At 46.2% G+C, this 14,064-nt stretch overlaps 1 long non-coding RNA gene and 1 other non-coding gene across 2 annotated transcripts in view; one reads left to right on the top strand and one right to left on the bottom strand.

Annotated features, from left to right (window-relative positions):
- Positions 1–14,064, top strand: part of LOC135097473 (uncharacterized) — a 71,358-nt gene that overhangs the window by 9,400 nt on the left and 47,894 nt on the right. The gene's annotated exons all lie outside the window — the stretch shown is intronic.
- On the bottom strand, positions 6,072–6,143 carry Trnaq-uug (transfer RNA glutamine (anticodon UUG)). The gene has a single exon. It is a non-coding gene; the product is annotated as a tRNA-Gln (tRNA).

Genomic DNA, 14,064 nt, shown 5'->3' with positions numbered 1-14,064 from the left:
CTTACTCCGTCCTTTGCTTTGTATTATTGCATTTCTTCATGTGCTATTTAGTTTTTTTTTTTTCTCTCTCTCTCTTATTTGTGTTCTTTCCTTTGTATTTTTGCATTCATTCTCGTGTAATATTGCATTTTTTTTTTTTTGCGCGTCACTGCGTTTCCGTGTTCTATGCAATACTGCGTTCTTTATTTTCTCTTCTATTATTTTTTTTCTTTCTTTCTTTTTGCAGATCTCGTTTTTTTTTTTTTTTTATGCATATCTCGTTTTCTCTTTCAGTCATGTGTATGAATCAATTTATTTTGTATTCATTGTACTATTCCCACTAGGACTGGATACCACATACATGGAGTCAATGAACTTTTCCTCCTCCTCCTCCTCCTCCTCCTCCTCCTCCTCCTCCTCCCAGAAGACTAATACTGTTCCCTCTGCACACTCCGAACTCTCCTTCTTCTTTTCGTCTTCTGAGCCTCCCTCCGTCAATTTATACATTTCCTCCCCTCCCCCCCACACACACACGTACGTTCTCCCTTCCCTCAGTCCCTCCCCTCAGTCCCTTCACCTTTATAGCATTTCCTTTCCTTCCCAGGCCATTCCCACGTAATTCAAGCTTCCCACACACTCCCATACTCCTTACACTTTTAACCTTCCTTCCTCATCCCCCCTGCGACGCCTCACTATTCTCCTCCTCCTCCTCCTCCTCCTCTTCCTTCTCCTCCTCCCCTTCCTGCTCCGACTTCGACTCCTGTACCCCAGCCTCTCTCGGGATCTCGGCGCCCTAACAAGTTCCCCTATAGCGTTCTTTGCCCCCTCAGGTCATTTTTATGTCTATCTGTCTGACCTTTTTATTCCGTGACTTGTGCCTCTCTCTCTCTCTCTCTCTCTCTCTCTCTCTCTCTCTCTCTCTCTCTCTCTCTCTCTCTCTCTCTCTCTCTCTCTCTCTCTCTCTCTCTCTCTCTCTCTCTCTCTCTCTCTCTCTCTCTCTGAAGCTTTACTCGCCATAACCACTATTCTTGTTCTTATGTTTTCTTGTCCCTCCCCTACACACATTTACGCTCCTCGTCCACGCACATAACACACACATTCCTTTCTTTATACCCTGATCTCACGTGTTTATTCTCTCTTTCTCTTTCTCTCTCTCTCACTTGTTGGTGCTGCAGCCCTGTCGTACTTTCCACCTTAACCCTTAATCTAACCTTCTAATTACCACCTACCTATCAACCTCCTCACGATGCTGGTACTCCTATACTCAACCTTCTTTCTTTCCTTTGCAACCATCCCTTGTACATGTCTCCCCCTCTCCCCTCACACACACACACACACACACACACACAGACAGACAGAAGGAGAACCCAACACATCGAATGAATTTTACGATTTTAACGTCCTCGGTACTCTACTCTACTCCCTTCCTCTCTTCCTTCCCTCGAGCTCCTAAACTTAGTGAGAATCTATCGTAGTGACCCCTCTTACGTCCCTTTCTTTCTGCTGTCCCCAGGCGGCCCCCTTGTTGTCGTCAATCAGTACAATGGGTATGGAGAACCTCTCATAGTGATGGGTTTTGCTGAGTAACCTTTTCACCTCGACCTTAGGGAGAGGCTGACAACCTGAGGGAGTGCTGGAGGGGACGTTGTTTTGCGGGCTGGGCGGGAGGTGGCTGTGGTGAGGCCCTCTGTAATTCCATTCCACCGTGCGCCCCTCTCTTTGGTCATTAGCGGCCGGGTTATACTACTCCCGGCGTGTTTGTGGCGGGCGGTGACATGCTGTTGTTGTCCGGGTGTCCGTGTCCTCGCGCCCGTGTGTTGTTTGTCCTTGTCGTTATATTCCGCGCCCTTCCCTCGCACAGAAGTGTAGGAATGCTGTGTGTGCTTATCGCTGGTGGTGCAGAATGATGGCGTGTGTGTGGGGGGGGGAGGAAGTTGGGGAGGGGAGAGGCAGGACACGTGATGCCTCCTCCGTCAGCCGCGAGTGACACAAGAGAGCGTGGCTGGATTTAGCTCCCGCCTGTCTGATGACGTCACGCGACTTGACTACATTCATGAATCAGTGGCCGGCGCGCCTCGCCTGTCTTGGATCGATGGCAGGCTTATATCACGCCTTCGATTTTCTTTTGTTTTTGTGTCATATGTTGTGTAATGTTCTTTTGTCCTTTTGATAGAGCAGCGGGGTTCCTTTGTTCCACGCTACGTAATTCTTCTGTTACATGTGTAGCGAGAAAAAACTAGACTAATTTGATCGATGGCAGGTTGAATCATAGTTTCGCTTTGTTGTTTTTACCTCATTCGTTGTACATTTTTTGATGCATTATTTAGAGTACCAGTGTTCCTTTAATACACTACATAATTATATCACATTAACTAGCATAAAAAATAGACGTATTCCAATAAAAATACAGTTTAATGAGAAAAGAGCAAATCATTCTAGCCTCGCGCGGAGATGTTTTACCGCTAACACATTATGAATACCAAACAAAAATGCAGATAATTAAGGGGAGTGACACGGAAGGTTTTTGAGGGCGGGAAACGGCGCACAATAATGAGAGGAGTGATGGAGAGGAGAGTGACACGGGGAGGGAGGGAGTGACGAAGCGGGGGACGGAAGAATGAACAGCAGCAATTAAGACCAGACGGAGCGAGAGGAAGAGAGAATGATGGTGACTGAGACCGAGGATGTGGTGGAAAGAAAGATGAAGATTGAAATAGACGTACTGACGCAAGGGGGGAACGAAAGAAGGCGTTTGTCTGCTGGGTGAGAGACGCGGTACAGACTGAGTGAGCGATGAGGAGTGAGTCAGTGAGCGAGTGAGGGAGTGAGTGACGAGTGGGAGGAAAATAGCTTTCCTCTCTCTCTCTTCCTCACCTTTTACGACTTAACACAATGAAAGGAGGCAAGTGTCAGGTAACCTCAAGAATTAAATGAACCTTACCTGTCTAAGCGCTCTCTCTCTCTCTCTCTCTCTCTCTCTCTCTCTCTCTCTCTCTCTCTCTCTCTCTCTCTCTCTCTCTCTCTCTCTCTCTCTCTCATTCCCCCTCCCGTGAGAAAAAACAGTGGAAGAATTGGATGAGTGAGTGGTGGAGAAATGGTCGGGTGGGCAGGTTAGTGGGAAGAGGTGGTGGTGTTGCGTGGGTGGTGACGACGCCCAGTGGGAGGCGACGTGGATGAGGTGATGTTATAGTGTTATAGTAAATATTGCTTGTAAAGTAAATGATACGTGCATTGTGTTTTGTTGCACAGGGAGAAGGAAAAGGATGCCTGTATTTGTGTGTGTGTATGTGTGTGTGTAAAGGGGGTAGCTATATTTTGCCTGACTGTTTCCCGCAGCAGTCATCAATAACTCCAGGAAATCTCTCCTTGTGTTTTTGACCAGTTTGCGTTTTAAATTTTTCATCTTTTTTTATCTCAATCGCTCAGCTGATATATGTTGTGGAGCAGGTGATTCAGGCGTGACAAATCAAGTGAAGTGACCGTGCTGGTGCTGATATCTGATTACGATTACTGTAAAGGTATTGATAACCTGTGCATATATGTCAGCACTGTAAATAGAGCCGTGGCAATCAATTCTCCCTGGCGTGGACATTACACATTCTCAAGTCGAGGCGTTTCGCGAACTTTAGTTAACTCTTCAGAATTGCACGAGTATTGACAGGCGGCGGGTCGGGTTTACACGTCAAGGAAGTGTAACCTTCAGACTGCCTCGGGGCTGCTCTGACGCCCTTCACGGAATTTTGAACCTCCACGAGACTTGCGTCAATTCATTCTTCCACCTCGATTCCCAGAAAGCGGTTTATTTATTTATTCATTTGTTTACCATCGAAGGGTTTTTGGTGTTTGTGTAAGCTGCGTAACTTCTCCAAATCGTGCTGATAAAATTTCTTGCTTATGGTTCTTCGTTCTCCAACTTCATAACTCCTTCCGTCACCTGTCAACGCCTCCCTTGCGCATTTACTTCGCTTCTTCCGCTCCCCATTTTCATCTCTTTACAGTACCTCCTAATGCCTCACTACTTAATCATCCATTCCTCTTCCTTATTATACATTTTTATCATCTTTCACGTATATCCCAACGCCTTCTTTACATACTTTCCACTTTTACTACCGTCCATCACTTCCCTTTCTTATTCATCCACTTCTCTTCTCCCCTTCTTTCTCCGCCTGATCTTCTGTCCACTCATCCCTTCTCTCCCTGATGGAATCGCCATTTCTCTCCTTACATTGTCCTCGGCGTTATCTTTGGCATCGAGCTCCGCCCTTCGGTTTCCTCGTCCCATTATTTGTCTTGGGCTCGCTTTTCCTCTTTTCGGCCTCCTCCTCTTCCTCCTCCTCTTATCCTCTTTCCCTCCACTCCCTCTTTTGGTCTCTTATCGTCTCCCTTTCTCACTGCCTCGTCTCATTCCTCACGCCGCCTTTCTCTCCCCCTCCCGCGCCCTCCCTCCACTTCCAACATGACAGGTGAGAGTGGTGATGATACCTCGACCTTGACTCAGCCCCCACCTCCCCCCAACCCTCCCACACACACACACACACACACACACACACACACACAGATGCAGTTCGGATATGCCTTTGTTGCATCAGTCATTCCTCAGTATCGTTGAGTATTATGTAACGTTCTTCTTTTTTTATTTGTTTCAGTAGCTCTTCACTTCCTTATTTAACTTGTATTTATGCAGTGGAATCTTCTCTTAGTTATGATGGCGTGGCTTTTGAACTTTTGTTTTTTACGTATTTTATTCTCTTTTGTAATATAATATGAATACACATGACATGAATTTTGTAGTTTCGTCTTTTTTTTTCATAACATCTTCAATACGTAATGTCTGCGTGACACGTGTTGTCGTTGCGTCATTGTGAGCGGGTAAAAACACTCTTGGGCAACCGTTCTGCTTCTCATATGTACTGATGCCTATCATGGATATCTGCCTGTAATCACCATTGCTGTCAGTTACACGCTGGGAACTGTAGGAACTTCTCCCACTAAATCGCAGCGTTATCTTTTCCCTTATCTATGCAAATTGTAAATCTATATAATCCAGTTTTACCGTGGAATTTTCTCCTTTGTACCTTAAAATTGCAGTGCTGGAAGAAGACCTGATGTAAAGGAACAGTTTCTGGACAAGACCGATAAATGGGTCAGAGATTCAGGGATTGAGGCGGAACTCCGGTTATTTTATTTGGTTCGCGTGCGTAAACCCCTTCAGAAGGCGGCGGCGGCGGCGGCAGCAGCAGCGGCGGCGGCGGCGGCAGCAGCAGCAGCAGCAGCAGCAGCAGCAGTGACGACGACGGCTACAGGGGCGGGGGACGCTGAACCCAGGACGTGGCCCGCACTCCGCACCGCTGCCGCCCTCCTTCCTTCCTGCCACACACAAAGGCACAAGGGCGTCCCAGGAACAAACATAAGAAGCTCCGTGCAAGGAAACACACACACACACACACACACACACACACACACACACACACACACACACACACACACACACACTTGCCTTTCCACTCCTATCAAGGTGGATGGGATTGCACACCTTCGTTCGCCTCACCAGCCTTGCGCCACACACCTGCCTTGCGCCACACACCTGCTTGCTGTTTAATCATGTAGGAGGACGAGATTGATTCACCCGCCTGGTGCTGGTCTGCTCAGGTGGTGGTGGTGGTGGTGGTGGTGGTGGTGGTCGTCGCCGCGTCGCTCTTCGCTCTTTGTTACCTTTCAATATTTTTTTCTTCGTGCCTCAGTGATTGTGTCGCATTGCTAGATTACCTTCCATTTTCATTTAACATTTCATTCTCCTGATACTTATTGGTGATTAAGTTCACTGCTTGTCTGACTGCATGCATTGTGTAAGCAGTGATAACACGTATCTTTTCCTTCTTGCCTATAAAGATACCTGTCTACTGACATAACTAGTTTTTTACGTAAGTTTAAAAAGTCATCGCTGTTGAAAATGAGTTAGGTGTAATTCTCGAGAGTTAAATGACGTCAAACAATTATACTGAAGTTAGGATTTAATGAGGGCAGGCAGGAGTGGTTGCTTGTGAGTTCTCAACAAAGGAAGTGTATTTATAGCAGGTGTAAAAAGATACCCCAGGTCCCACCGAGACTCGAACTCGGATCTCTGGATTCAAAGTCCAGGGTGCTAACCATTACACCATGGGACCGCTGAGAAAACTTAGGAGAAACTGTGTTGATTTTCTTATATGTGGGCTGCTGTGGATGACTGAGTGAGTTACGTGACCTTGTGTTAATTGGTGTGTGTGAGAAATTCACTCGTACTCTCTCTCTCTCTCTCTCTCTCTCTCTCTCTCTCTCTCTCTCTCTCTCTCTCTCTCTCTCTCTCTCTCTCTCTCTCTCAGACAAAAAAAAAAAAAAAAAATAGACTGAGCAGAAACATAGCCACAAAGTTACAGACACAGTCAAACACATTAATAGACAGACATACACTGCCAGAAAGATAAAGACACAAACAGCCTAATATACAAACAAACCTACACACACAGGCAGATGGACAAAGAGGCACAAAAACACAACCACACACCAAAAAAAGATTAATATACTGCCGGACCTACATACATACAGACAGACAGACACAGAGGGACACATGAGCCAGTCCATTAATGCTCGGAACAGTTTCTTGACCTGGCTCCCTGTCGTGTGAGTGGCCTCGGGGAATGGGGTGTGGCAGGGCGGGGCGGGGCAGCGAGGGGCGGGGCGGGGCTGGCGGATGTGTTAGTGGATCAAGGAGACCCTCTAGGTAACTGCCCCGCACGTAGGAGGCGGCGACGGTGACAGGAGGAAGTGGTGTCTCGTTTTTCATTCTCCCCTTCGGCGGCTCTATTTCCAAAGTCTTTTTTCTGCGGTATTTCTCTCTTGTGCGATGTAACCTTCAGACGACAGTTACCTACCTACCTGGTACTGCTTTGGCATCGCAGCGGGTTTTGGAAGAAGTTCTGTCTAGTTTCTGAGTTTCCCCTCGTAAGCAATTTTTTTTTTTTTTTGTTATACTGTTTTTATGACCTGAACTCTTTTTCTATAACTTTTGGTACTACTTATATCGATAACAAAGACTTTTGGAGGAAGATTGCTTTTTTTTTTTTTTCTTTTTATAATTTTTCCCCTTCGGCAAGTCTATTTCTTATCTCCCTTTTTTTCTGTAGCATTCCCTTCCAATTTGAGCTTCTGTCTACAGTTACAGGGCAGTACTTGTATCGGTAACATAGCGACTAACAGTGCAAATGTTGTCTCCTTTTTCGTCCCTTCCTTCGGCGCTTCTTTTTTCTTAATTTTTCTCCCGTTATACTCTTATGTGATCTAACTTTTTTATTATCATCCTTACAGCTGCTGGATACTCCTTGTGCTGGTGACAACGACTACTGGCAGAAGAGCTGTCTCCTTTTCTTTCACTCCTCCCTTCGGCAAGTGTATTTCTGAATCCTTTTTCCCCGTTACAGTCTTTTTGCGAACTGATCCTTTTTTTTTTTTTATATATATATAAAGTTCCTGGGCACTATTTATATCGATAACACAGCGGCTATTGGAACAAGAGTTATCTCCTTCATTTCTCCCTTCGGCATGTTTGTTTGTCTTTTTTTTTTCTGTAATATTCTTTTGCAATATGTTTTTTTTTTTTTTACTACAACTGCTAGATACTTTTTTTACTACTGGTGGAAACGTTGTCACCCTTTTTCTTATATAGTACACTATATATTTATCTTTCCCTGAGTCTATTTGTAAGGTTTTTAAAATATTCTATAACGATGTTGACTTTTTTTATATATTACTTCAGAATACTGCTTATTCCGTCAGGTAACGCAATCATCATTAAATGTCGCCACGAGAATAGTAACACGATAACGTTTGCGTGTGTGCGTGATCTGTTTATCCACGTGACTGCGCCGTACCACACACACTTCTGAGAAAGATGTAGAGCTCCTGGGTCGCGCCTTATGACAACATACGACGGTAACCTTTGTGAAATAGCAGCTTGAGTCGTGTTATCAAGCAGCGGTAAGAGGGAACATAGATCTGGTGAATGGCGGGGCTGATCTGTCATTGCCTAGACGGAAGCGCAAAGGTTCACAGGAAGGAAAGCGTCCGAAATGTTTCTGAAGGTGTGGCAAGTGTTGTGAGCGGAGCGAGGCATGTGTCAGGTGGGCAGTGAGAGGCGTGTGTTGCAATGGGAATGTGCCTCGTGTTGCGTGGTGGGAAAATATGCTCTTGTGAATTATATAATTTGCTGATAAGGAAGAAGACCTTGTTTAATAAGAACATAAGAACATAAGAATTAAGGGAAGCTGCAAGAAGCGACCAGGCTTACACGTGACAGTCCCTGTATGAAAATATACCTACCTATTTCCACCTATCATCCCCATCCATAAACTCATCTAATCTTCTCTTATAGCTCCCTAATGTCGTAGCACTAACAACATGATTTCACTTAACGTAACCTAACCTAACCAAACTAACATAACTTAGCCAAACCTAACATAATCTAATCAAACTAACAATACATACTTCATTCTACCGTTATCAAATCTAACCTAAGCCAACGTAGCATAACATAACCTCACATAATCTGACATAACATTACGTATCCTGTTTTAACCTAACCTAACCTAACGTACTCTAAGTTAATCAAATCTAACGTAACTTAAGATAGGTTTAAAATAAAGAATGTGCAGTAGGAAGGAGGTGTGCCGCGCTGTGTAAAGGTGTGCTGTGGGGATGGAAGGCAGGAACGTGTGCTGCAAGGCAAGATGTGTGGCGAGGCTTAAGGTGTACCGCTTCAGGAGAAAGATGTATTGTAAGTGATGTGCGATGGACTGTGTGCTTCGAGGCGTGGGTGGTGTATTGTCGATGTGGAGAGTGGATGAGCAGGTGAGTGTTCTCTGCGACATGAGCAGTAGATTGTCAGATAGAAAGATGCGTTGTAATGGGTGACTGAAGGATGGAGGAGTGTGCGTTGTGAGGCGTGTGTTGCATATTGTGAGGGTGGAAGGTGTAGGGAAAACTGGTTTGAAGGGAAGACACAAAAACCCTTGCATGGACAACACTGCTGCATTCTGTCTTCTCTCCCCTTTGCTTATTTTTTTTTCTCTTCCTTCTGCCGGGTCCCTGCTACTGCATGAATAAACATTTCACTACCTCCCCCTCCTCCTCCTCCTCCTCCTCCTCGTCATCTCTTTCCCATCTTTTCCTTATCCTTTTCTTCCCCAGCCTTAACTTTCTCCACACATGTATCTTTCCTCCCCTCCTGTCTTCTCCCCTTCCTCCTCTTTCGCTCCATCTTTCTCCTCCCCCATTCTTTTCCCTCTGTCTTGCCTCTTTACCAACCCTTCTTTCCTCTCTCCTTCTTCTTTTTTTTTTTTCCTTCTCCGCACATCCTACTTTCCCTTCATCCCTCTTCTGCTTCTCCTTATGTGTCCTCCCACTCTCATCCTTTTTTTTCTTTTATCTCCTCTTATCTTTCACTCTCTTTTCTCCTTGTCTCCTTGTCCTCCTCCTCAGTCTTTCCCTCCTCTCCTCTCTTTCCCCTCTCCTCTCCCCTTCCTCACCATCTCGGTCCCATTTCCCTTGCGTCATCTGCCTTTAGCTGTCACACTGATCCACTTCTGCTTCATCGCTGACCCAGACTCGCATTTGTTCTCTTGTTGCAGAAGTGTAATCTTGGTAAACTGATGAGAATGGTGGACTGGAACACGCAGGCAATTATAGAGTTACGATGCAAGTTTAACTGAATACCTTTTTGTGTGCGTGTTATGAAGTAGATGTTTATTTCTTCTGGAGTGTATGACGGTAAGCTCTGCGGTTTAAGTGTTCAGCGTTGCGTATCGTTCCTGTCATTCATAGTTTAGTGCGAGTTATTATGGTAGTATGTATGAGTCTGGCACTCAGCTATGACAGACAGGAGTGATACGTGGTGGGTACTGACTGCTGACAAAGGTTAAACGGTACGAGTATGCACGAGTTTCCTGTCTGTCTCTTCCTAATATCATCACTTCTCGTATTGCTGGTGTTGGTTTTATTGATGGTGTAATCCTGTGGTGTGGTGGTGGTGGTGGTGTAAAAGGAGGTCAACAGGGAGTAAAGGGAGCAACACGAAAAGCACTTGCACCTTGAGATATGTTTTTGTGTTCAGGTTGACACCAATGACGCAACACTCGCCCTGCAGGGAAAAGTAATACGACACCAAAGAAAATAAAACTGATTGCCTCTGCATCTTTCCCCTGCGTGTTTCTTTTATCTTCATTTTTTCGTGCCGTGATATTACGACAAGGATGAGTCAGCACTGCAGACAACAGCAACAAGAGTAATAGCAACAAGACCATCTAAAGCAGCAACAATTACAGCAAACAAAATCAGTAAGAAAAAATTCGTGATGGAAATTGCAGTGTTAGTAATGATAAAAATAATGATGATGGTGATGGTGGCGGTGGTAATCTTGTAAGGAAATCAGGTTACGCGGAAACGGAAACACCTGTAGAAATAATCAGCTGAGAGCAGGAGCGGGAAAAAAAAAGGGAGGAAAGCACACACACACACACACACACACACACACACACACACACACACACACACACACACACACACACACACACCACCTCGATCACTTGTACACATCACAGGCATACACCCCGTACGTATTTCCTCTTTTTGCTCCACTGACTCTCCTCTTCCTGTGCAGCCTCGTGGAAGTGTAACAAACAAGGTCGCGGACAACTTTCTGAAAGACATGGAGAAAAAAATAAAAAGAGTAAGAGAAATAGCGAAAGTAAGAGCAATATAAGTGATGAGTGGATAAAATGTGGGGCATGTTCTTTCATCATGTACCAAGAGCGACTTATCAGACTCCTCCTTCAAGTCTTAGAGCCGCGTTCTCTCCTCACGTCTTCCCCGCTGGCAGGCTTCCCACACGCGGCGCCAAGTAAGGGAGGTAATCGCTTTCACATGGTTTATCACGGTGGTTTTGCTGGCGGCGTCTGGTGCCTCGGGTGTCGCGGCGCGGGGAGCTAGTGGGTGTGGGTGGAGGAGGAGGCTTAATGACTTCTCCAGGAGTAAAATGCGCGGTGGTCTGGCGAAGTGGCGTGTTTTCCGCGAGTCACATTTCCTGATTACGGAGTTTTAAGTCAGTATATCGCGTCCCGACCGCCGGTGTGTCCTCGCTTGAAGGCTGTGCGTCAGGATTGGGTGACACGGTGGTTTTATTCGTGCTTCCCGCTTTGTGTGTGTGTGTGTGTGTGTGTGTGTGGGTGGTGGGAGGGGTTAGTGTTGGTGGGTGATTTTGGGGTATTGAGAGAGAGAGAGAGAGAGAGAGAGAGAGAGAGAGAGAGAGAGAGAGAGAGAGAGAGAGAATGTAGTTGTAGCAGGTCTTCTCTCCCAGTTTCACATCCTAATACTTATCATTATATCTCCTCATCCTTTCCGACCCGGACACCGAGACTAAAGGCCACGAGTCGTAAGGTTTTCAACGGGCCGTAAGAACCCTCCCTCCTTTCCCCCCTCCCCCCTCCGCCAGCAGGTAGCGGGCCAGCCAGGTAGACACGTGAGCCGGTCTTGACTCGTTCTTTTCCCTCCCTCTCCCTGACGACATACCACCTAAGGTCATGCAAGGACTGCAGGGTTGTGTCCGTGTTCACTCCTTCGGCGTTCCCAGGAGATTTTCATTTTTAAATCGAGAAACTGGCAAGCCTCGGGGGATCCTGAACCAAGGCGCTGTGAATGTTTCTGCTCGAGGTGGACGTGTCAGGTAGTGAGACAAGCCCCGGGCACCCAGTAGCGCGCAGCCAGCAGTTGCTACGGCCAGACGCTTGCCGAAGTTCACTTGGAATGCAAAATGATATAAACATTTATGTAGAGTTTTGAGAAGTCTGTTTGTGTACTACTAAAACTCGCCGTCCTGCAACACTCCGGAATAAAGACATTATGATAAAGTTAAGTGCAGTTGACTTTAGCTATCTGTTCTGCCAATACTCGGAGGGACTTAGGTGTACTGTGAATGTTTTCTGATTATTTAATGCAAAAAAATGCATTAGAGTAAGACGCTTGAGTTTCTTGATTAGCTCCTGGAGCATCCTGACCTTAGCAGCCAACCGGTTCTGCACAGCTATGAACCTTGATCATCTTGCCCACCAAGCAGGTTGGCGCTGGCCAGCCAGGGGGAGAGGGGTGAAGTGCCTGATTGGACCACTTGAACATTCTTGTCTCTGACGCGCCCGACGTTCCGAAATGTGTGACTGATAGGCGTGAGGTACGTTTTTAATTGGCGCGGAGTGAGGGTGTTGGTTCAGAATACATGGAATTCATCCACGCATGAGGCAAGGTTTGCGTAGTTAAGACAGTCACTGTCAACTCCACTCTGTCGTCAAGTGATGCGTCACGTGACATCAGTGGCACATCATTATATCAGCCACATAAACAAAGCTAAATGTGCTTGTCGTGGGCACCCCGCCAGTAGGCAAACAAGCGGGACAAGAAGCGACAGATGGCAGGTTCCATAAATAGCCAAAAGAGCTGCTGCTTGTGATAAACAGTCTGGACACCCGAAACCCTCGGCGGGGCTTCCCTTGGCTGGCACCTCAGGCACCCTCACGCCTTAAAGATTCATTGCGCGGGGACTTTGAAGTGCTGCCGCCGACCAGGGTAATGACCTGAGTGAGAGATGTTAGGTTTTTAATGGATGCGTACAGCGATACTGTCTTATTCCAAAGCATATTTAAAACAGCAACTTAGTAATCGTTATGGGAGTTTCTGCTTGACTTCTCTCTCAAGCTTTCCTGCTCTGTAACTCAGTGGTCTCTGTGGGCGCCTTGTGCCTGTCAGGCGAGACTGATGGATGCAGAATGAGAGAGAGAGAGAGAGAGAGAGAGAGAGAGAGAGAGAGAGAGAGAGAGAGAGAGAGAGAAAATACATGTCTAATTAAATAAGCAACACTTAAACATGTACAGAGGAATTTATGCGTCCAAGCGTACATGACATTTATTAACTCCCACGCAGCTCAAGTAAATAAAAAAGATGTAGAAAGAAATTTAAGTTCGGTAAATACAAGTTAGTTTAAAACTTCTTTGGCTGTGATATAAAAGCAAAGTTCAAGCAGCAAGAGTTAATCTTTGTAATTTAGTCTTGGTGTTGAGCTCAACACACCAAAGCCTCCTTCAGTAGCTGGCACAGTAGTATTAAACACCCCTGACAGTGACCGAGCCTTATTATGTTTTGCAATCCCAAAAAATCCAGCTCAGGAAGGATTGCTTGTCAAGCTAAATTTGTGTTCGGTCCATCATGCTCAAGCAGAAGAAGGAGCGTTGCCTCGTCAAAATCTTCATACACTTCTGCAGGCTCGACAAGTGGTGTGTGGGCGGCGGCAGACGCAGGATGTGCGGTACCCTTCAGGTGCAGGTGCTGGGGCGGTTTTCCTGCGGCAGGAGGGAGCACAGGAAAGGAAGAAGCGTCAGCCAGGGCAGGCCGAGCACGCGGCAGAAATAGTAATATGTAGCAACTAAGGAGAACTCATTTAGGTGCATGAACTGCGTCTGTTTTACCATCATAGCCTTCGATATGTGAGATTGCACGGGGCAGGAAGACATAGGGTGTTTTTTTTTTTTTTCACTCCCATATGTGAAGGTGGCGTAAGGTTACGTCGGTCGGGTACACACTTCTGCAGCCAAGTTTATCTGAACGTGTGCCTTAAAAGTATGATCCTAAATTCGCCAAGTTTATACGGCATTGTCTTGTGCATCCTAAGTGACGCAAGCGTGGGATTTGGTGCAAGGAGGCGGTGGCAGCGAGACGGTGCCGCCCTTTGAGGGGCTGCCAGAGGGACCCACGCGGGAGAAAAGTCTGGGTGAATCAGGCGCGCGTGGAGATGAGAGACATGTTGACACAGTGCCGGTGATGAGGGTCTGGCATGAGGGCGAGCACGCGGCTCAATAACACCGCCACATCTGTAGTGTCGCGGGTGTTGCGGCACACTCGCGCCTCATACTGTATATTGTATATTTTGAGGAACTCGTGTGACTTCTTTTTATTATTGTTTAAGTTTGTTTGTTTTCTTGATAACTCTTACTGTGCCAAGAATCTTCTGTGAAA

Source organism: Scylla paramamosain, chromosome 4 (genome assembly GCF_035594125.1).
Source record: "Scylla paramamosain isolate STU-SP2022 chromosome 4, ASM3559412v1, whole genome shotgun sequence".
In the NCBI taxonomy this organism is placed as follows: Eukaryota; Metazoa; Arthropoda; class Malacostraca; order Decapoda; family Portunidae; genus Scylla; species Scylla paramamosain.
The sequence above is the reverse complement of the archived record's forward strand: the minus strand, read 5'-3'. Positions and strand labels throughout refer to the sequence as shown.